General features: G+C 38.7%; 1 protein-coding gene across 3 annotated transcripts in view; it reads right to left on the reverse strand.

Annotated features, from left to right (window-relative positions):
• The window catches only part of LOC116042488 (leucine-rich repeat and fibronectin type-III domain-containing protein 5), a 125,497-nt gene extending 107,222 nt beyond the window's left edge, over nt 1-18,275 (reverse strand). For all 3 annotated transcript variants that reach the window (XR_004895744.1, XM_031288665.2, XM_031288666.2), the window contains exon 1: nt 17,300-18,275. The gene's annotated coding sequence lies outside the window, so the exon portion shown is untranslated. The remainder of the gene's footprint in view (nt 1-17,299) is intronic.
• Between the last annotated feature and the right edge of the window lie 3,800 nt (nt 18,276-22,075).

Genomic DNA, 22,075 nt, shown 5'->3' on the forward strand with positions numbered 1-22,075 from the left:
GGTGTTTGTGTTGCCTGTATCGTCTGTTTCAGAGCATCAGAGAGAAGAGCAGACATATCAGTGGCACCAGATTTCGGTAGCCAGGGTTGGCAGGAAGAAGATTTTTACAAGTAAATGTTCCAATTAATGATCCAGGCAGCACATTCTCGTCTCCCTCCTTTATTTTACAGTCCAATGGTGACTAGAACGGCTCCGGGTCAAACGTCAATATGGAATGGATTAATCTGCGTTATTTTTTTTAACGCGTTATTTTTTTCTCAGATTAATTAATCGAAATTAACGCGTTATTTTGACAGCCCTAATTAAATTATATTACAGTTTAAGCTTGTCCCTTAAGGAATTTCTCTTTGATGAATTGTGGCTTTTATGTTGATATCTATTTAACTTTAATATAATTCACACTGCATCTGTGACTCTTTGTATTATTTTGCATGGTAAAAGAAAAATAGTCTATACAATATTTGTTTTAACTGCTAGTTAACTTGCCAGTGCAAACCTTTTTCTGGTTTAATTTAACATGATTACTTGTTGACTTCTGGAAAGATGTAGACAGTGGAAAAAGTCAAATAAATCAACAGTAAATAAAAAACACATACAACTGTGAAATTTGCCTTAATACTTTTCCTATTTAAACTTTATTTTTTCATTCAGAACACAAGAGAAAATAAGAGTTTACTTGCAAAACGTAATGAGCTAAATAATTGTTTTTCTCGATTATTCTTTTTTTGTGATCATTGGGAAATCATAATCACGTTTAAATTTTGATTAATTGCACAGCCCTAACCATGGGTCAGCTATTGTTCAGAAGAAAAAAATGTTAATTAGCATCCCTAAAGGCAACAGATCCAAAGTCATAAGGAAGTCAACCCATCAAAGATGGAACCACATCAGCCCCGTTGCATGCTAATCAAACAAAAATAAATATAGACCCAAATTCTGCTTTGATATTGCCATGATAGAATGTCATGGCAGAAGTGGTCAAGGTCCAAAGACACAACAAGAGGAATGAAACATAACAGCGACTGTGAATGTCTCTGTGCTCATGTTAAATGTATTTCCTAACCAACTAGATCTATTTGGATTATTTATACAGTAGCTAACAGCTGCAGTGGCATTTCTAACAGTTCAGATGAACTAACAACAGCTTTAGCAAGTAAACTGTCAAACAGGCAATTTATGCTGTTAACAAAGAAATTAAGAATTCTGCCTAGTTAGTTTGACAGGGTCACACGTGCTAACACAATGGCTCCACGCCATCATTATGCATTTTAGTCCTGCTGTTGCAGCTTCTGAATTGGACTTTAGTGAATAGTTTGCCCTGCAGCTTCTCCCTCATTTCAAAAAGTACTTTCAGTGTCTTTTTGTTCCAAGACAAGTTGAGTTTGTTTCTATTTCCAACTGCCTCTCTGTCTTGCAGGCACCATTTCCCAAGTATGATGTGCATCAAATATGGCTGCCACATGACTGAAGCAAATGCAGAAATCCACATACATATGGAGCTTGCCAAGCTTGCCAAGGGGCCTACAACAATCATCAAGTGTTCTCGTCCACCACACAAAAGGTTGACTTCATTTCTGTTCTGCTGATTGGAATCACAGCCACTCCTTCCGTCTACGTCCTGGAGGCAAAATGAATATTCATACCAGTTTAGACCCTGATCATGAATATTTATAATGGTTAACACCAGATATGCAAATGATCCAGCCAACCCAGATGGCTTCAGATCAAGACATAATGATCACACAAACACATGCATGCACAAACGCACTCATGAAGAAACACACTGTGAAGGGTTTTTTTCTAAAGGCAAAGACAACATTTCTCACATATCAGAAAGACAAAGTGGAGACAGGAGAGAGATTAGAAATGGGCGCAGAATTTTGCTGCCAAAATACTTAAAAGGGGGAATGATATTGGCACCAAATGAATGTGCCGCTATGAAGACAGGTTTACTCCACAAACATTCACATGTTGATACACCAGGAAAGGAAGAAACTCAGAATGAATAAATAGTTTTAAATCTAATCCATGCATGTTTAACAAAGTCTGGTGTCAGTACTCAACCGTGGTAATTAAGATTAAAGCTGGTGCTCGAGGATTGCTGGCACTGTTACGTTGCCAATATCTTTCCCAGGTTCCTGAAGTACAAGGTTAGCTGATAAAAGGGATCAGATTAAAAAGAAATACTTATCATATAAACAAGGTAGATTAATGATAGTGTTGACTACAGAATACTCACATTGTCTTGGAACTCAAACCGTGTCAGTATTGAAAGAGTTTGAGTTGGAATAAGACACTTTACTACTGTAATGCTGGACACAGATCTGTAACAGAATGCTGTGACCTTTTAAACACACAAAATTGCACACAAACACAAACTTTGCTTGGATTTTTTATCTTGTTGCTTACTTGCCTGTATGCATAGGCAAATATGGAAAAGGTCGATCACAATAAGCAAAACAAAATGCAAGAAGCAAACTAGACGAAGACTAGCATCCTGATGTTTGGCAGGTATAATGTTTACCATGTTCACAACTTAGTTTAGTGTATAAGCATGCTAATATTTACTAAATGTGACCACTATTGAAATATTTAGACCAAATCCAACTTGTATATAAGTTGATACCAGACATATTTGAGGACATTTTATTTACTTTATTTTTGTGCATGCTTGTTAACATGCTACAAATGTCACATCTAACACACACACACACACACACACACACACACACACACACACACACACACACACACACAGCTATACTTGTGTTCTGATGCAGGATTAAGGCCTGTTGTCTGTAAACTCGACATCACCTAAGATCACACACTGCGTTACTGTCAGTTCTCAGGACTTGCGATTCCACGTATTAGTCTTAATATACTGTTGTATCATGTAGCAAATAATGCTACATCAAATGACTGAATGCATTTATGATATACATTGTTCACCTAGAAAGTAGCAACATTGCTTTTATTGCACAGTAAAATACAGTGAAATTCATTTTAAATCCAGCTGGAATAATCTGAAATGCTCACCTAAGTTTCGTGTTTTCCAGTAATGTGCCTGACAAAAACACCTGCACTAGCATCAGATTTGTTTAACTGTGCAGTCAGAATGAGGTCATGCTGAGAAACATTGCTCAACTGGGTCACAGGCTGTGACTCACTGCATGCTGCTCTATACCTGGACTCAGTAAAGCCCACACCTAGCAAAAGGCATTGACATACAGGAAAAGTTAGAGAGAGAAGTTAACATGAGTAGGGATGCCCCCTCGAAGCCAGGTTCTAAACGAGAACCGATTCTAAATCAGTAAAAAGAGTATTGATAACGTCCAGAATTTCTGTTTGCTGTTGTAAACAGCTGTTGATCAAGGGTGAGGTCATAGGTTTAAAAGTTATGTATTTCAAAGCATAGAAGGCAAATCCATTCCTCCATAAAAATCTAACGCAGGGTTGCTAAGAAATGATCACTAGCCTCACAAATAAAGACATCATCAACCATATCGTAAAAACTGTTATATATATATACTGAATATATGTCCAGATATATGGGCACACTACAGGTATTGTGAAATGGATGTCTCACTATAGTCCATCTTTTGTAAATATGTCGACTCATTGTGTGGTGCTGATAAATGGTTGAGTCATGCTTTCGCTTTAGTTCCTAGAGAGAAGTTTCTTTACTGTTGTATATCCTTTTAAAGGCCCACTTGCTGAGTTTGTATGTGTGTGGGCAGATACTTGCCTACATAAGTAGAGGTTTTGCATGCATGCTGTACTCTGCAGTCTGTGGGAGCTCACAGAGAAGCTCTCGTGGTGTGTTTAAGAGGGGTTTTGTTTTCTGAATCCACACTCTACTACTCTCTGCATCTTATCCATTAATCATGGCGTATTCATCCTTTTCTTCAAAGCAGCGTAGAGTACACTGCTGATAGTGTTAGATAAGCAGATTGTAAGTCATGATATCAGGCTTAAAGGGCCACCCCGCCAATTTTCAACCCTAACCCTATACCCTGTCGTTCTAATATGGGGAAAGACTTGAACATCTGCATCTATGTTTGCTACCCTTTTGCCATTCTGCTTGCCTAAACTACAACAGACTAATGACAGCTCATTAGCTGGGACAAACAGCCCCTAAGGGTATAGATAGGCAGGCGCGCGCACCCACGAACACGCACGCATACACATGCACGCACGCAAGCAACACGCACTGTTCCATTAGTTTATCCCATTGAATTAAAGAAGAGGATTGGACACACCTGGCATTATACACCTCAGTTTACCCGAGCACGCTAAGGACTAATTACAATGACGGGTGACTAATTCTCTAATTCTAATTTGTCCTCCTCTGCTTGTACTACTATTGGTGGTGTTCTCCTGATAAAAGACAATTTTCATTATTACCAGCTCATAAAACCAAATGGTCTTTCTGATTACAGGCCTCCAACCCAGTTCAGTCCTCCTGGCCGACTGCTCTTTACTGAAAAATACACGTTAACATTTCATTGCATTCCGTTGCACTCCCTTAGAAAAACACATTTTATTTAATCTATACAGCAACCTACTTCAAACCATGAATATCAGCTTAAATTCATTTAAAGGATCAATGTAGTCTGAACAGGTCAAAGCTCAAACACCCATTTACTGTATACCACATGAAGCAAGATAATATATCTGTTGTTATTTGGTGATCAGGGACCTAGAGATTAAACATGGATGGATTAGTAAAAAGGCCTAGGGAGCCCCTTCGCACAGCCTGTGATATGTGATTCAGTATATGCCTGTGTGATATAACTATCAACAGTTCTTGTTGGAGAGTCAAATTCTTTCTCAAAAACAACTTTATTTTGAAGATATCACAACAAAGAGGCTAACTGATATCCGTTTGTGTCTGAGGGTGGGCTAGGTAGAACCAGGGGCCTCTGAGGCATCTTTGAGCAGGGGCTCATCTCATAAGGCTTGACAGTAATAGCGCCACAAAAATAGGATTTCCAAGGAAACCGCCACCAGGATCATTGCAGTCAAGTTGTTTCAAGTGCTGGTATTCAATGCCTGGCTGAAAGTACTTAATCTCTGGACCTACCCACATTTTTTTACTTTGATATTGCATTCCCTTATCTGAAGGTATGTTTCAGTACTTATTTCTGATGTAATTCATCCTCAATTTCACTCTAATTCGATCTATCAAATCTTACTGTTCTGTCCCCCAGCAGTGGGTTGTTTTTATTAAGAAAGAATTAACTGGGTTGCTCAATATCATAAGAGTATCATTTCCACTCCCTCAATTTACTGGCAACTGCTTCAAACCATATTAATATCCTTCAGCCAAATATATCAAGCCGTCAGATTGTGGAGTGTTTGTTGGTGAGTAGCAGCTTGCTGAGCTCAGGTTAGAGCCAAGTAGAAAGACAAAATACTGCCAACAGCTAGGATTAGATGGCTGCTTTTTATAGTATTTGGTGTAAAAGACAGCTAAGTATGATGCAATGATTTGGAGTGATCCCTGCTTGTAAAGCAGATCCTTAACTAGATAGAGTGAACAGCCTACTGTAGAATTGATGTTAAAGCAAAAACCGCATAAAACCGTGTTATTGATGCTGTGTGACTTTGAAATAGGTCATTAGAAGGAAACAAAACAAAACAAACATAAGTGATGGTAGTGATTGTAAATGTTAGTGAATGACCATGTCTTATTAAAACAACAAATTAACAACTCCCAAGTGATCTTAATAGTAAACATAGACAGTGTGAATTGATGACTTTGTTGACAATGAACATTGCAGAGGAAGACAGACAAATGTCAGAGAGCACTACAAGAAGACCTCCATTAGTTTGAGAACGAAAGGAAATGGTGAAAGTAAGGAATGTGAACTCCATCACAGCACTGAGGAGAAAGGAAAAGAAGAAAAATAAAAGAAATCCACCTAGAACAGACATATACCTGTAAATAAAATGATAAGGGGTTAATCAATATTTGTATTGATGAACAGCTATAACATAAAAAGCTGAAAATAACAAACAAAAGACACTTTGGTAGCATCTTGTTAGTTTGTAACATGTTTTTAACATACATACCCTAGCTACTAATTTGACTGAAAATGATTTCATTTTTTGTGTACGGTGTAGTGAGACGCACAATAGCTCATACACTGAGGCTAGAGACAATGCATATGGATGTGAAATAGGCTTCTGCATCACAAAGAGTCACACCCTGCTTATTTGACAAAATAAACCCCAGAAAACCACCAGATAATGTACCCATAGCTAGCGCCTGCTGTGTAGCGTTAATCTGTGTTTGTGAACAGATGGCACACGCTAACAAGCTAGGCTAAATGTAGCTTCTGTTGGCATGGACCAAGACTGATCTCTGGCTTCCTGATCCCAAGCCTCTTAATTAAATGCACCATTTAATCTACTCAGTTTTCAGTCCCTCTGCTGCTCCAAAAAAAACAACACTGTTCCTCACTGATGACCTGCTCGTCTTGGTGATTAACACAACACAATTGAACCAATTAGATTGACAGAAAGCCTCCCCTTTACAAGCACTGTTGTTCAGAAATGATCATCATCATGACCGATAATTATATTGTGGTTGATGATGACTATGGGAAATATATAATCTTGTTGATTGACTATCCTTCAACATTTGCAGCAATGTAGCACCAACATGTCCATTCTGAAATGATCCCAAGGGCAGTGCTTTTTAACACAAACAACAAAATGCACTGGGTATCATTTTAGCCATGCACAACAGTTTATGTCACTAAGTTAAATAGTGTCAACCAGAGGAGGTGGACCAGAAATTTCTACTTGAAGCTGCGACTGCATGCTGTAGCTGTCCATGGTCCTAAAAATGTCTACATCAAGCTATAACTGCATGAAGCCGCTGTCCATGGTGCTGAAAAGTCTACTTCAAGCTGTACCTGCATATGGTAGCTGTCCATGGTCCTGAAATGTCTACGTCAAGCTGTAACTGCATGAAGCCGCTGTCCATGGTGCTGAAAAGTCTACCTCAAACTGTATCTCCATACGGTAGCTGTCCATGGTGCTCAAATGTTTATTTCAAGCTGTACCTGGATAGTGTAGCTGCCCATGCTCCTGAAATGTTTACTTTAAACTGTACCTTCATACTGTAGCTGTCCATGGTGCTTAAGAATCTTCCATCATAAACATGCATTAATAAAATATACATGAGGGAAATGGCTGTGACAGTGCAGTCATGCAATTGTATTACAACAAGTGTTTTTTTTCGATGTGTTCTTCAGCACATCAGATTCAAAATGGAACCATGTCTATGAGGTTAAAGTGCTGACTCGTAGCTTTAATTCAAAAGTGTCCATCTGCTAAAAAAAAGGTGCCCCAAGGGCTCTGAGTCCAACACAGTTCACTCAATATGAATGTGAACACGACCAAACACACTTAAGGCAAGGCAGCCCTTTAATTTTATTTTTATTTAAAAAGAGAAAAAAAGTTAACTTGGTTTATGGTTTCAGTTTATCTTACTTTGTCTGTTGTAACATTTTCAGTATATTCTCTTGATATAATTGTATGTTATCTTCACTGTATGTGTGCTTCTTTATTCTATAGGCTTTTCTCTACTGCTGCAGTGACCCATTTCCCATGGGAGCATTTAAGTGTACTCATTTACTGTACATAATCACCATGTCCTATGAATGGAGTCCTATATCGAGACCAATGTCGGCATGGGAAATCTATATATTTTGTGTATAATAAATAAAGTGAATCTGATTAATAATTTAAACGATCCACTGATAAATATTACTCCTTTTTCATTGTCTTAATGCTCCAACTGTTACAACCACATATGAAAGTCTTCTGAAGGCAGGGGTGGTCTTTATTGTTTTTATCGCTAATTTAATCTGACAAATTGAGCATGCATTATTTATGAAAATGGCCTGGGGGAGTATTTTCCAAAGCAATAAAACCAAACACATAGACTGAACATATAGAAAAAATGGTTGGTTTTTGAGGGTATACCTTGCTGGAAAAGACTGAGGCTGAAGTTAGACTGGGCTGCAGAGTAATTAATCATATTATAGTATTCTATTTCTTATTAGGGCTGCAACAACAAATTTGCCTACTGGAAATATGTCACATAAAATTTGATGAAAGTGATGCTTTTTAAAACATATTTGTGACAATAAATGAAAGATTTTTGAAATGGCATGTCTATTTTGTCTCTGCGGAGCTGAGATGAGACCAATTGGAACACGGCAACAACCCGCGCAGCACTGCAGACTATTCACCACTGCGGGTCAACTACATAACGCCTAAGTGTCTACAGCGGTAGGATTAACAGATAAAATGCCTTCTCCTAAAGCTAAAAACCCTGTTCACAGCGGTGGAAGCCCGGTACTCAGAAGCTCCAACGGCCGCTACGAGTTCATGTCGCTGACCAAGCCATTGAACCAGTCCTCGCCGTGGCATCTCCTCCAGCGGCAGGGCTCCGAGCCGGCCATGGCTTGCCTCCGAGCATCGAAGAGCCCCACTTGGTGCTGTGTGTGTGTGTGTGTGTGTGTGTGTGTGTGTGTGTGTGTGTGTGTGTGTGTGTGTTGTCTGGTATCTGCTCTTTGGGTTACTTACCTTTACACAACTAGTAATTAAAACAACAAGTATGTATGTAAGTATGTATTGAGTTGATGTAAATTAATGTTTTTTTGTTTTGTTTTTTTATCCGATTTATCGAAAAAATAATCGACAGATTAATCGATTATTAAAATAATCGTTAGTTGCAGCCCTATTTTGTATCACCCTGATCTATGTTTACAATACATACTTTGTGGTTTAGTGTAGTCCTAGAGTCATAAAACAAGCAACTTAAAAGATAGAAATTGTGGCAACATTCAAGGGACATGACAAGTTGGTTTGGCACAACATACACATGCAGCTTTGCAAAATACACAGACCACACAGTCAGTATGCTTTGCTATCAGAGGCTGAGCACTCCCATCTAGAGTTGCACAAACTCAGCAGGTGTTCTGTAAGATGAGAAAGGCAAGGGTGCATATGGGCATCAATATATAAGACAGAAGTTTTTAAATGCCTATGCCCCAGTCTTATCCTGCTATGTCTGTCTACAAGGGGAATTTCATAATATTTTCAAATGGCAATACTACAACGAATCGCTCAAAATTTCTAAAAAGCTTTCCACAGCATTGATGTTTCACACATTTTACCCGTGGGATTTTTTTTCAAAGGAACTACTGTACTGTTGGATTTAGTAATCTAAAGCAGTGTGTTATTGAGTGTGGGCCAATATCATAGATGAAGTGCCATGTCTGGTGGCATAATCCCTAGGTGACAACTGTGTTGCAATACTTATAATTAGAACTATGATGCCAGGAATATCAAGTCCTGTATAGGCTGGAAAGATTGCATCAGAATGCCTCTCTCTAACACTGTCATACATAGAGTTTATACAGACGTTAAAGCTGTTCTTTTAAAACTTCACTGTACAGATGCTGCACAGGAGCAGAACTGGGATTTATTCTGTGTAAAAGTAAATGGCATGAACATAAAATAAAACACAACATAAAACATCCACTGACCATGAAAGCTGCTCTGTAACCTACGGCAGAAAAAAGTGAAATGTCCTATGATGACATATTGCAACAACCACAAAAATGATTCAATATCGTCCAGCCTAATGAGTGCAGAGATAGCCACCAATCGAAGCAGCCATCATGCCTTTCTCCATACAAAAAGATATAATTAATAATTATGGAGCTATTAGACAGTGTCAGGATTACCCATCAGTTCTGAGTTTTATAAAATAAATATAAAAGATAAAGAAACATATAATAACCCTCAGTGTAAAATATCATTTTTCTTTTGCATTTTTCCTAGCTTGAATTTGAAACTGTTCATTGTACACACACATATGTACACATATGTGCATTGTACACACACATATGTACACATATGTGCAATGACTTAAACGGGGGTCCACCAAAAGGGTTACAAGATAAATCTAAGGGGTCGTGAGATGACTAACGAGATAGGTGAGCAGAAAATATAAACATATTTCTGAAAGACAAAAAGAGATTACATTTCAGAGGAGTTCCCCTAATCTTTGCTTTTTCTTGTTAATGTCTGGGCCATTTGACCTAAAATAGTCTTAGAAGAAGTAATCATCCTTTGGTTAATGTGGTTATTAGCTCTAGAAATTGCTAATTGCTAATCTGTAAAGAGGTGTCCAAATAGATAGAGCTTTGTTTTAAGGGGTCACAAGTCAAAAGGTTGGTAATGGTTGATTTAAAATACAGGTCATGTCCCGAGTCAGCAATGAGGTCATGTTTTCATTTTCTAGTCAATATTTGTCACTTCCTGTTTTATTTTGAAACTCACACTGTGTCATGTTTCAGGTCGCATAATTTCTGGCCTTTGTCTGCTTTCCCGTCTGTGTGATCACCTGTCCCGCCCTAATGTGTTTCCCCTGTGGCTAATTGTCTCCCTGTCTCCCTTAGTATATATACACCTGCCTATGGTCCCCCAGTGGCTAGAAATGGCGATAGGTGTAAACCGAAAAAGCAGAATGTCATAGGACCTTTAATGCTTGTTCATTTGACAGAGGTTGACATGGTTGTATAGTTTATGAGCTCTGAATACACTTTATTCATTGTATACACTTGTCAATTACTTGATGTATAGACAGAGACAGAATGAGGCAGTAGGATTGTAGGCAATAAGCCAGAAGCCTGTCTGTATTGTTTCACGTTCACCCCCGGTTATCCGTCCTTAACACAGCTCATTATCTCCCAACATGTCTCACATCTGTCATGTCACCAACTTCTCATGCTCACAACGTCATATATTTTCGTACATGATCTAGTGTCAGACACCTCACAGGTGATTTTGAAGCAGCAGGTGTGCGAAGAGAGGGGTAGTGTCGGGTGATCATGTGGGTGAGAAAATCAAACCAAAAACCACTTCAAATTCCATGTATTTAGCATGTTTTACAAAAATGATTGTTGTCACTGCAGTTACAATTTTCAATAAAAATGCCACACAAACATAAACAACAACACACAGATCTATTCTATTCTAATGTAATTAATTACTTATTAATGGATTTTAAGCAGGGACTTAACTAGAACTACCAGCCAGCCAAAGACTAATCCTGCCTTGGCAAAGGCTATTTATTTGGAGTTAGTGTGTTTGATCAGCAGTGCCAACACAGCACTACTTTCACACAACAATACACTTTCTGTATGTCAACAAAGGAATATATTGTTTATATCTTTATGTTACTTCAAATGCCTTTAACGCTACCTTGTGTAACATTGTTTATGAAATGTAAAGGGTTAAACGTTAGCAATGTATACGCTAAGGCTGCTGTATTTCACAAGTTGTAAAAAGATGATGTGGAATTTTCTCTTTTAACTGAGCAAGTTCGATTTGAGAGGCAGACAAGGGCAGACACAGTGAAGCTGATCCTGTAATAGACGTGTGGTTAATGAGTAGCCTACGGCTTGAGCAATATGGATAAAATGAGCTAGCACACTATGGAAGTCAATATGCAGCTTTATATAGTACATTTTCTGGAAATTCAATTGAGAGATTGAGAGATGGATAAAACAACCACAAAGGAATGTCTGTTTTTGGATAATCCAAGGATTTGCTGGATTATCACCTGTCAAATACTTGTCAAATCAAGGTACCTCATACCTAGGGTTGGGTATCCTGTGGGGGTTTTCTGATACGGGTGCTAAAGCGATACTTTTAAAACAGTGCCTAAAAATAAAAATAATGTCGGCGACATTAAAGAAAGGCTTGTTTATTGCTAAGGCCATATGGTCAAAATGATGATTTACTAATAATGTAATAATAAAAATAACTTATTTCACCAGTAAATTGCTGTTAAACAACAAAAACAACCACCAGATGGGAAAAGGGTATTTTACAATAACTATGAATGCACCACGAGGCTTACGCTACCAGAGGCCAATGACTCGATTCAATTACGATTTTTAGGCTCACGATTCGATTCAATATCGATTTTCGATTCAAAAACGATTCTCCATTAAAAATAATAAAAATTATTCACAGTATGTAAATGTAGTATATATATATATATATATATATATATATATATTATACATCCCTTAGTACATTCATGTGGATTTGTTTATTTGTTATTTTAACATCCTGTTATGATGTATGTGTATGTTGTGCGTGATGTCTGTAAGCTACTAGGACCTTGCATTTCGCCTTGGGGATCAATAAAGTATTTATCTATCTATCTATCTATCTATCATGTGATTGCAGTAGACATACAATTTTAAAAAATATATATATATATTTTTAAATATGAATCGATTTTTGGAATTCTATGAATCGATTTTGAATCGGTAGATCTTGAAATGCGATTCGAATACAAATCGATTTTTTTGCACACCCTATGAATTTCCATGCTTGATTGTTTTAAATATACATATAAATCTAAGTTTGCTAATCAGAGTTTGCTTCCCAGACAAAGCAGCTAGACAAAGCTTAGATTTTGACATATACAAGTTTTAATGAAATGTTTTGTCTACTGAGGTTTTTATTTTGTAGTCATTCCATGCTTAAGCCTTAAACATGCTTGTGAAAGTCACCTTCTCTCCCAGTAATCTTCCATGTCAGAGGCCCAGTCATGTTTAAAGGTGGATAATTGGCTTCTTAGAACATGAAACATGAGGTGGTCAGATGTGATAAAGTAGATGAACAGCCTAAATGTGTTTTGCCTAATTATTTTAAGTATGTCTTATTATATCATGTGTATATATACAACATTTCTTTATTTTTTCCTTTTGGCCATTTTTGTGTGTTTTTTTTCTGCACTCTTGCCTAAACTCTAAGTTGTTGTCCATTATCACATCCTCTTTCAGTCACTCTGTTTTTTGATTTGTACTTGTCTGGAGAAAGTAACTTTTAAATGAAAATCAACACTTTTTTTTAATAATCGATTATTAACTTATCAGAATCGAGCATCGAATCGTTCTAGAGAGAATCGCGATGCATCTAAGAATCAATTTTTTTTCCCACCCCTAGTGAACACACTGTCTGTGTTATTTTTCCGACGGCAGCTGCAGAGCAGACTGATACGTCCTCGTGTTGGAATCCTCTACAGGGAAATACAATCACACTTTACACCGTTTAACGTTAGCTGTCAGCATTTTAATGTTTAATCAATAAACGGTGGGCTAACGTTACCTGCTGTCAAGTGTAATGTTAACTAGCGTCACATGCAGCGATGCTTCTGTTACCTCTAACGTCCGTTTCGGCACATCAGAGGGACGTACAGGCATTTCAGTGGCACTAGCGTTGCTATTCAATCTGGTAGATATCAGTCGTTTAGGCACCGGGTTTCAGTACCCAACCCTAGTCATACCCATTGTAGCAAAAATAAAAATGTATGTCAATGGCCTATTATCTGCAAAGATATAAAAGAAAGAGAGCTAAAATGGTGTAAATGGCGTGGCAAAATCTCAGATGATTGACAAATGTATTTATCCTTGGATTGCCCAACCATTGTTGATGTTGTTGAAAGCCACCACACTAACCTACACTGAGGTTGTGCCTGCATTTGCTGTTTATGAGGTACCATTAGTGACCACATTGGAAGTGACAAACTGTTAGTTCGGCTCATTTCCCAATAATATTCTTTCTAAAACCTAAAAGAAATGATAACTTGGACATGGACATTTCTTCAGTTAAGGTCATCTGAAATGTTCAGTCTGAGTTGTCAATCATATGTGTTTCAGCTGATGGTTGAGTGAGTATTGGAGGAATAAAAGAGGATTTGTCTTCGTTTTCTCCCTTCCAACTCACTGATGGCATTTTAAAGACATATTGTCTCACACACACACACACACACACACACACACATAACCTGCAGGATCAATCCAGATGTCACAGCATCGGGCCAGCTTCCTATAAGGCCTGCCTCTCCACTGTTAATAGGAACTGTTCCATAACATCTGTGGTCTCTCTCTCTCTCTCTCTCTCTCTCTCTCTCTCTCTCTCTCTCTGAGCAGTAGAATAAATTGAATTAGAGCTCCACCACCCACTCTGCAGGATCCTGCACTCCTCTGTCAGATAGCTAAACAGAGAGTAGAGAGAGAGAGAGTTGCGAGAGAGAGATAAACAAAGGGCAAGAAGAAAGGCAGGTATAATACGGGGGGTATTATACCTGTCTTTCTTCTTGCCCTTTGCCCTTTCTTCTCGCCCTTATAAAGAATAAAGTCCTTACAGCCTCTTTACTCCCCTTTACTACTGCCTGATAAGAGACACATTTTTTTTCTTTTTTGGAGGGTTGTGAGGGTGAAAGAGAGACACAAAAAATAATGAGAGACACAAAAAATAGAGGATACGAGACATATTGCCTCTGACTCGACTAAACATGTCATTATGGAATAAGAAGTGATCTTTCTTGATAATCAATAGCAGTACAATGATTATATGACAGTTATACGGTGGGCCAGATGTTTACCCCTAAGTTCGGTACACTTAAAAAGCTATTCATTTGGCACAGATGCCACTACAGCAAATTAAATCTCAAAACTATGTGAAAGCCAGGAGTAGCTTTAAAATACACTCTTTATTTCTTCCCTGTCTTATATTTCCCAGTAAGAACTCAAAACACAATCTGTAACACAAATGCATTGCCATTCATCCTGAACCTAATGGCACATCAAACCACTCCTTTTAGACATAAATAGGAGGCTAAACATAACTAAAATGGACTGAAACGCCCCAGTTTCTCTCCCTCGCTCAGTCACCCACACTCTTTTTCTAGAGCCAGGGAGTCATTTGCATAATGCCTCCATATCCACGGGCCATTAACACCAGCATGAGTGGCTCGTGTGCATAAATTTATGGCATTGATCAATCAATGCGAGCCGCTGTGCCGGTACAAACCGATGCAACGCCAATCCAAAAAAAGATAAGTCACAGGAAAGAATGAAAACATGTCATGCCACAGTCCTAAATTAGAGACACTTTAAACTCAATGGACCCTCATTGGGAAAAGGTTTGATTGAAATGGTTATTTGTAATTTGAGATAATTTCTGCTGATTTACTGCACTTTCAGTTATGATTGAATTGAATAACTTCTCATTTGCTGAGGTCCCCATAGAACTTTTTGCAATTACCTGTACCAAAAGAACCCACTTTGATGTCCACTGCTATAAAAGTAGATGTCATTCTTTTCAGTGCAGGTACTCAGGAACACACGTTTTAAGGTGGTATTAGATTTGACGGAAGACTGTGATAGTGCATACAGTCATTATTCATTTTCATATACCTTCTCAAGTCACATACACGGTCAATGGACTTGGCACAGCACAGTCGGTAAAGTCAGTTCTCAGAGTGAGCAATATCACACATAGACAGACAACATTCTAGCATATCCCACGAAAAAATGTTTATTTCATTCATTGGGATGGGTGCCATGTTTCTTAAGCCCTTGCTATGTTTCGTGTATTATCTCCCCAGAAACAATACGCCCCAGCAAAACGTTGAAGCAGAATTTAAAACCCCAAAATCCAAATTCATAAAACAAAGAATCAATACATTTGTTTGCGTTTCTGAAAGGCTTCTATTTTTGGGGGATATGATTTCATTCTGTGGGCTGGAAGCAATATCAAACCTTCCAACCATTGAATATTGATGTACAGTATATACAGTAAAGTAAGATACCTTTTGGAATGTTTGGCCATACAAACTAGACAGAGACAATCAAGTTCACATACAGTATCGGGGTAATACAGCAGTATGCTTTCACTAACACAAAGAGAACAGATAGAACAGCACATGAGAACAAAATACTTGTCTTTTGTGTGCTAGTCTTCCAAAGCACACAAAGCACACATTGTTAAAGTACAGTGTTTGTGCTGAAAAATATAAATATTGTAATTTGCCATTTGAAATGAAAACCACAAATTATTTGTAATATGGTTTACTACAACATTTGAGTATGCACATGATGATTAATAGCAAATTACACATATTCATAGTCAGTGTGTAGGTGAATGTTGATAACATGACTAACACTAATACACTAGAAAGCACCGTTTTTTTGTCTTTTCACAAGAGTAATGTCCATACTGGATCCTATTCCGTTCACTGGTGTCACATATCCAGTATTGTATGTCAGGACGCGCACGCACCTGTCATCATTTGAAACTGACAGTGACTTGAGACTTACACGGACACTCAAAACACACCCACACACGCACGCACACACACACACACACACACACACACGCACATACACACACACGCGCAAACGCATGCGGCGGATAGCACGAAAGCTTCATCATCGTCATCTAGCTTTGTGCCAACAAGGTATGGGGCTAGGGTTCAGTTGCGCACGCGCACGCACAGAAACATGCACCTTATAGGCTATGTTTGCGGATTCTAAATGTTAGTTCACAGTCGAGTGATATATAACCCTATAGTCTATCGCATATAGTATGCACACTAACAGGAACACACTAACCCAGTGCACAGTGTCTTCACACTATCTGCCCCACTCTCTCTCTCTCTCTCTCTCTCTCTCTCTCTCTCTCTCTCTCTCTGTACAGGTGCAGCGTGTGTTCCGGGCGTGTGTACCTTAGCTATCTTAAAGTCCGCTAAAATGATCCTATATTCTACATGAACATTTAAGTGGCTGTACCAATGGTGAAGACACACCGCGCGCGCACACAAGTTATCTTTCTAACTGGCCCTTCTGCGTGCGAGCACGTGCGAGCACGCGCGTACACACACACACACACACACACACACACACACACACACACACTGGGTGCAGAGATGCTTAAATGTAGCCTACTGAAACTAGCCTACGTCTGGGTCCACCAACCACGGTCTCAGGCGCGAGGGCGCCCACACACACACACACACACACACACACACACACACACACACACACTGTCTCACACTCACACACACACACCTTCTATAACTTACACCGAGCTCAATTTTGACCTTGCAATGTTCTCAGTGCTGGTTTTCTAATAAACAGTAGCACCTTCACCCTATTCAAATACACCCTGTCTGCCTCCCTCCCGCCCTATTTCAGCATCCAGACTAAATGTCTACAAGGAAATCCAGAAATAACTGTACCTCTGTCCCTTCTCTACCCCTTTTCAACCACCATTCCTCTGCTCAAATAGACGCAGTCAGAAAGAAAGAATTAGAAGAAAGAGAGAGACAAAGATAGACAGGGGGAGAAGAAAACTGAGCCGTCATTTTGCACGTATAAAAAGAGATAATAACGAGTTTAAACTTTACCTCTTTCCGGATGTTACGGTTCCTTCGTTCACTGGGTGTCAGGGCGCAATTATCTTTTCAAATCCCATTATTTGAACGGTTGTGGTGATTCTTGTTGTAACTCCACACAGATAGGTTCCAGATAAGAGAATATGCCCCATATATGTATATATCGAGGTAAATATGTGTAATATCCTTTGGGTGGCTGTAAATTCCGTATAGGTTTATAGTTCAATCCTGTCTTCCAGAGGGGTGCGTCCGTTTTGTATTCTCACATCGCCTGACTACATCCTCCTCTTCTCCCTCCTCTCTCTTTCTCTCTCTCCCCGTCTTTTTCTCCCGGTTTCATCCCTCCATCCGCGGGGTGAGGGAAGAATCCCATCCGAAAGAAACTGAAATGATTCCCCCAGCCCTTCAACCGCCTCTTTTCTTATCTTTTTCTCCTCTTCTTCTCGGCAGTGTTTCCTCTCCCTCCTCCTTTCCCACCGGTCGCTGTCCTCGTGCAGGTGAAATAGGACGAATTCCACTACAAGGAAAAATATCCCAGGTAAAAGGGCGGAAAAGTCTAATTATTCCAGTAAAACATTTCGGCGGGTTAGGCAGAGTTTCTCAAACATTTCTAAAAACCCACAGTAGTAGCTGTCCCGCTTTGTTGGAGACGTTACACCTTTGCAATGACGGGTTTTTGGATATTAACTTCACAGCCGCGAGCTTCTCTCTCTCTCTCTCTCTCTCTCTCTCTCTCTCTCTCTCTGAGTCTCTGCTTACGTCGTTCACCCTCTGTTAACTCGACTCTGTGCGTCTCCTCTGCAGTCTAGAGTAGCTTGAATAGAAAAAAAAATAGAATAGATTTGAATAAAAATTAAATAAAGACCAGGTAACGTCGTAGAAAAGCTGTCTTCCGGTCATTTACACCGAAAGCTTAACGGTACAGTCCCGCTGATCCTCAACCCTCCGTACCGGTCGCTTCTCCCGCACCGTTAATCCGTATAGCTCAGCCGGCATGACATCTGTCAGGTTTGATAAAATCAAGGAGTAAGACTTCCTGAAGCAGTTTTCAAAATAAAACCCATATATTGGTCACCACTTATCTATAATCATGCATTATACAGTATTTGCACTAATGTCACACCAGGTGGCACATGATTGTAACCTTAAGGGAGCCCCAAGCCCAGACTATGGTATGTGGGAATGTGATCAATTGCAAATATGTTGAGGGATATGCACCACTACAATGCAAATACTACAAATGAATTGTATATAACCTAATCGTAGGACCACTTTATTCTGTGTCAAAAACAAGTTTGACTTTTTTCAAAAGTGTACATTGGGCTCTGATGCTATTCCTTACATACCTTGCTTGAGGGTTTACTCTGGTTCCACATGCAGTATAATGCTATGTACCTGGTCAAGTGACATAGCTTATAAAAATAAAACCCTCTGGTCAAACAACTGATATCAAGGCAGTTCAGAGATCTACTGTAGTAATTATGTCACCAAAATTACTCAAAAAAATGACTTAGATCATTAAGTAATTGTATTAAACTATCACCTACAGGGATCACCTTTTTTTATAGATCATGATCCATTCAAGTTGCCAATAGGCCTTGCTTTCCCCATGTATCAATAAAAGAAATAGAAAGAATGAGCAAGCAAGGCAGAGAAAATGTAGGTGGATGTGATGACCCTTCCTTGCATTGCCGAACATAAACCTACAGTACTGCATATGACAGTCTTTCATAAACTCGAATAACACCGACGCATGCCTTTATTTTGAAGCAAAAATCGACATATTTCCGGACTGCACCTTGATAACCCTGTCGGGCTTGACGCAACTTTAAGATTGCTGCATGGAAGTTGTTGAAAACCCTCTTACTCCCTGTATTGGGCTCTGTGGCAGCCTACACCATGTGTGTTTAGCTGGACTGTGCATGGGCTCACATTTAACTCATACAAAACCGCTTTTGGAATGTAGATATAAATTAATGATCCTATCATTTGTCAGAGAGTGTGCTTTGAGTCTTCTTTGTGCTGTCCCTGTTTGTCATTCATTCCGCACACCGTCGATAAAACTAGAGCGTGTAAGGAATTGAAAAGAAAGTGCGACTGCCATCCTTTTCTGGTCCATTTGGAACTGTACACTACCGTAAAACCATATATATATATATATATATATATATAGAGAGAGAGAGAGAGAGAGAGAGAGAGAGAGAGAGAGAGAGAGATATAAGACGATGAATTCTAAAAGAATCTCTCTCTCTCTCTCTCTCTCTCTCTCTCTCTCTCTCTCTCTCTCTCTCTCTCTCTCTCTGCTGTTATAGAGAACATTGTAAATGGTTTAAAGGGTAGAGGAGACCCAAGAGATGAGGAGGGACGGCTAGGAATACATTCATACAGTTTGTGAATGGGCTTCATCTTCAGGACAAAATGGCTAGAAAGAGAGGTACAACAGACTCTTTTATTTTGTTTTCAATTAAGAAGGTTTTCATTATGATTTTCCATTGGCAGCTTTGCAATTAACAACATAATGTGCCTCCAAATAGGTATTGCAAGGTGTGATATTAAATATTTTTTTTCATGATAATGAAAGGCAACGATTTAAAGAAATGCAAATGATGGTTTGATGGTCTAACAATACTATTTGTTAGTTTTTTTTAAGGTGGATTTTTGCAACCGATGTCAGATTCAGGACTTCACAGGAGTTTATTGAGCTGATGCCTGTGCTAACATCTGAGGTTCAGCTCTCAGTGCCATAAAAGACAAAAATGGATATGTTGGGTTTCTGCAGGTCACTGATAAGCCTGATTAGTGGTCTGTTAAAGCTGAGACTGGGAGGTCTATAGTTTGGGTCCCTGGTTCAGGAGGGTAAAGTAAACAAATGTTTCCTAGCAAAGGAGATAGCTATAATCCTAGTGCTTCGTAAATACATTCAAACTGGAAGCAGGATGTTGCTGGCAGAGAGCATTTTTGAATCACTAACTCATACAATTAAAAAGTGAAATGTATTTGTGGTTCATTATTATTTTGATCTCTTTACAATTATTGTTTGTGATTGTAAACCTTTCTTTTGTCAGTTACGGGATAACACAGACTGATGAATTCCCTCATAATGTTGCATTAACGTTATATAGTTTATAGTTTTGTTAAGCCGCCTGTTCATCACCAGTCAATCAATAATTCAACAAATCAAAAACAACACAGCAGAGTGACTGACAATAGCAATGAAATGCACTATAAATAAAATACATCTATTATTCTGGAGCAGCTTAAGGCTCTTACATAAAATTGTGATAAGTGCTATTTTGATGGGATTGATTCAATTTGATATTTTTTGGTCCATGATAGCGAATGGGGGAACAGCAAGAATAATGGATTTCTCATTACTATTTTTTTTAACTTCCATCTTATCATTTCTCTACAAACATGTGGCCTTACCTGAGCTAAATGTGGTTCTGCAACATGTGGCCAGTGTTACCTCAGCACCACAGAAGATTGGTCTTGACAATAAACCTGGGCTAATAACCTTCAGGCTACTGCTGCTGCCAATCAGTTTATAGATTAGCTCTTAACAGCTGTTAAAGTCAATGAGACATCGTCAGGCGGCTGATAGGGTAGCTCCCTACTGAAATCACTATTCATTTGTTAGCTAAGCAATCACAAATCTGGACAATGGACAATTGGTTAACAATTTAAAGCCAAATCATTTTTTAAAGTTGTGTCTCAGTACAATGATATAATCAATCCTGAAATACCACTTTGTTATGGTTAAGGGACATTTGGGAGCAATAAATGCTATTTCTTTTTTTTTTCCTTTTTTATTGTTTTACAGTGCCATGGAAAAAAAGTGACCAAACCAATCCCAATCAACTTGGGCAGTGCTTAGCCCCGGATGCAGCGACAGTGCCCTTGCAAAATAAAAGCATATATAAGGAAGGTGAGAGAAGAATGGTCAATCGCAGGCTTTATCCTAACAGTCAACATCCGTTGAGTTGAAGTAAATTCAGTTTAATGACATTTTGTACAGACATTCATGGTCGCCAGAGGCATGCATCCTACTGACTTTTGGTGCTCCCCTGACTTTTCATCTAGTGCCACCAGATGGTCTGGAAAAATAGGGACTATTATTATTGGTTGAGGGATACTGTTGTCAGTTTTGTTATTGATCATCCGTTAAAGCTAACAGAGGAAGGAACATCTATCCTAAGTCAGAATTCACCTATGGTATTTCAAGGAGCTTCAACAAATCAGTTTAGATCTGTGAAATATATATATATATATATATATATATATATATATATATATATATATATATATATATATATATATATACCAGGAGTTTATCCCTTTGAATTCTGTTCACACATATGGAACAATCTGTTAGGGGTAATGTATGGGACAGACATGGCTCACAAGATTCCTCTCCAGATAGTAGCTGACTTTAAAGTAGACTCTCAGCACATACTTAATCCTCAAACCCTAGTTTTCTAGAATGTACCCCTATTTCAGTGGAAAGAGCTCCTTGCAATGGTGTATTGGTTCCACAAATAGATCACTAGAGATTTGTTGAAAATGATGTCCTCTCTGAAAAACCTAAAATCATTCATACCTACATTTTATAAGATTTATAACAAAGGGCTTGTCCTTAACAAGCACAGTGTCACAACCGGTCACTGACGAATGCTCTTGATACACTAAGCCACTAAAAATGTAGGCTTCCAGTGGTGCTGATCGGTGCATTGATTGTCTGATCATCTGGGGACCATGTTGGAAACAGCGGTAAGATTGAAATAATTGGAT

This window comes from Sander lucioperca, chromosome 18 (genome assembly GCF_008315115.2).
Source record: "Sander lucioperca isolate FBNREF2018 chromosome 18, SLUC_FBN_1.2, whole genome shotgun sequence".
Taxonomy (NCBI): domain Eukaryota; kingdom Metazoa; phylum Chordata; class Actinopteri; order Perciformes; family Percidae; genus Sander; species Sander lucioperca.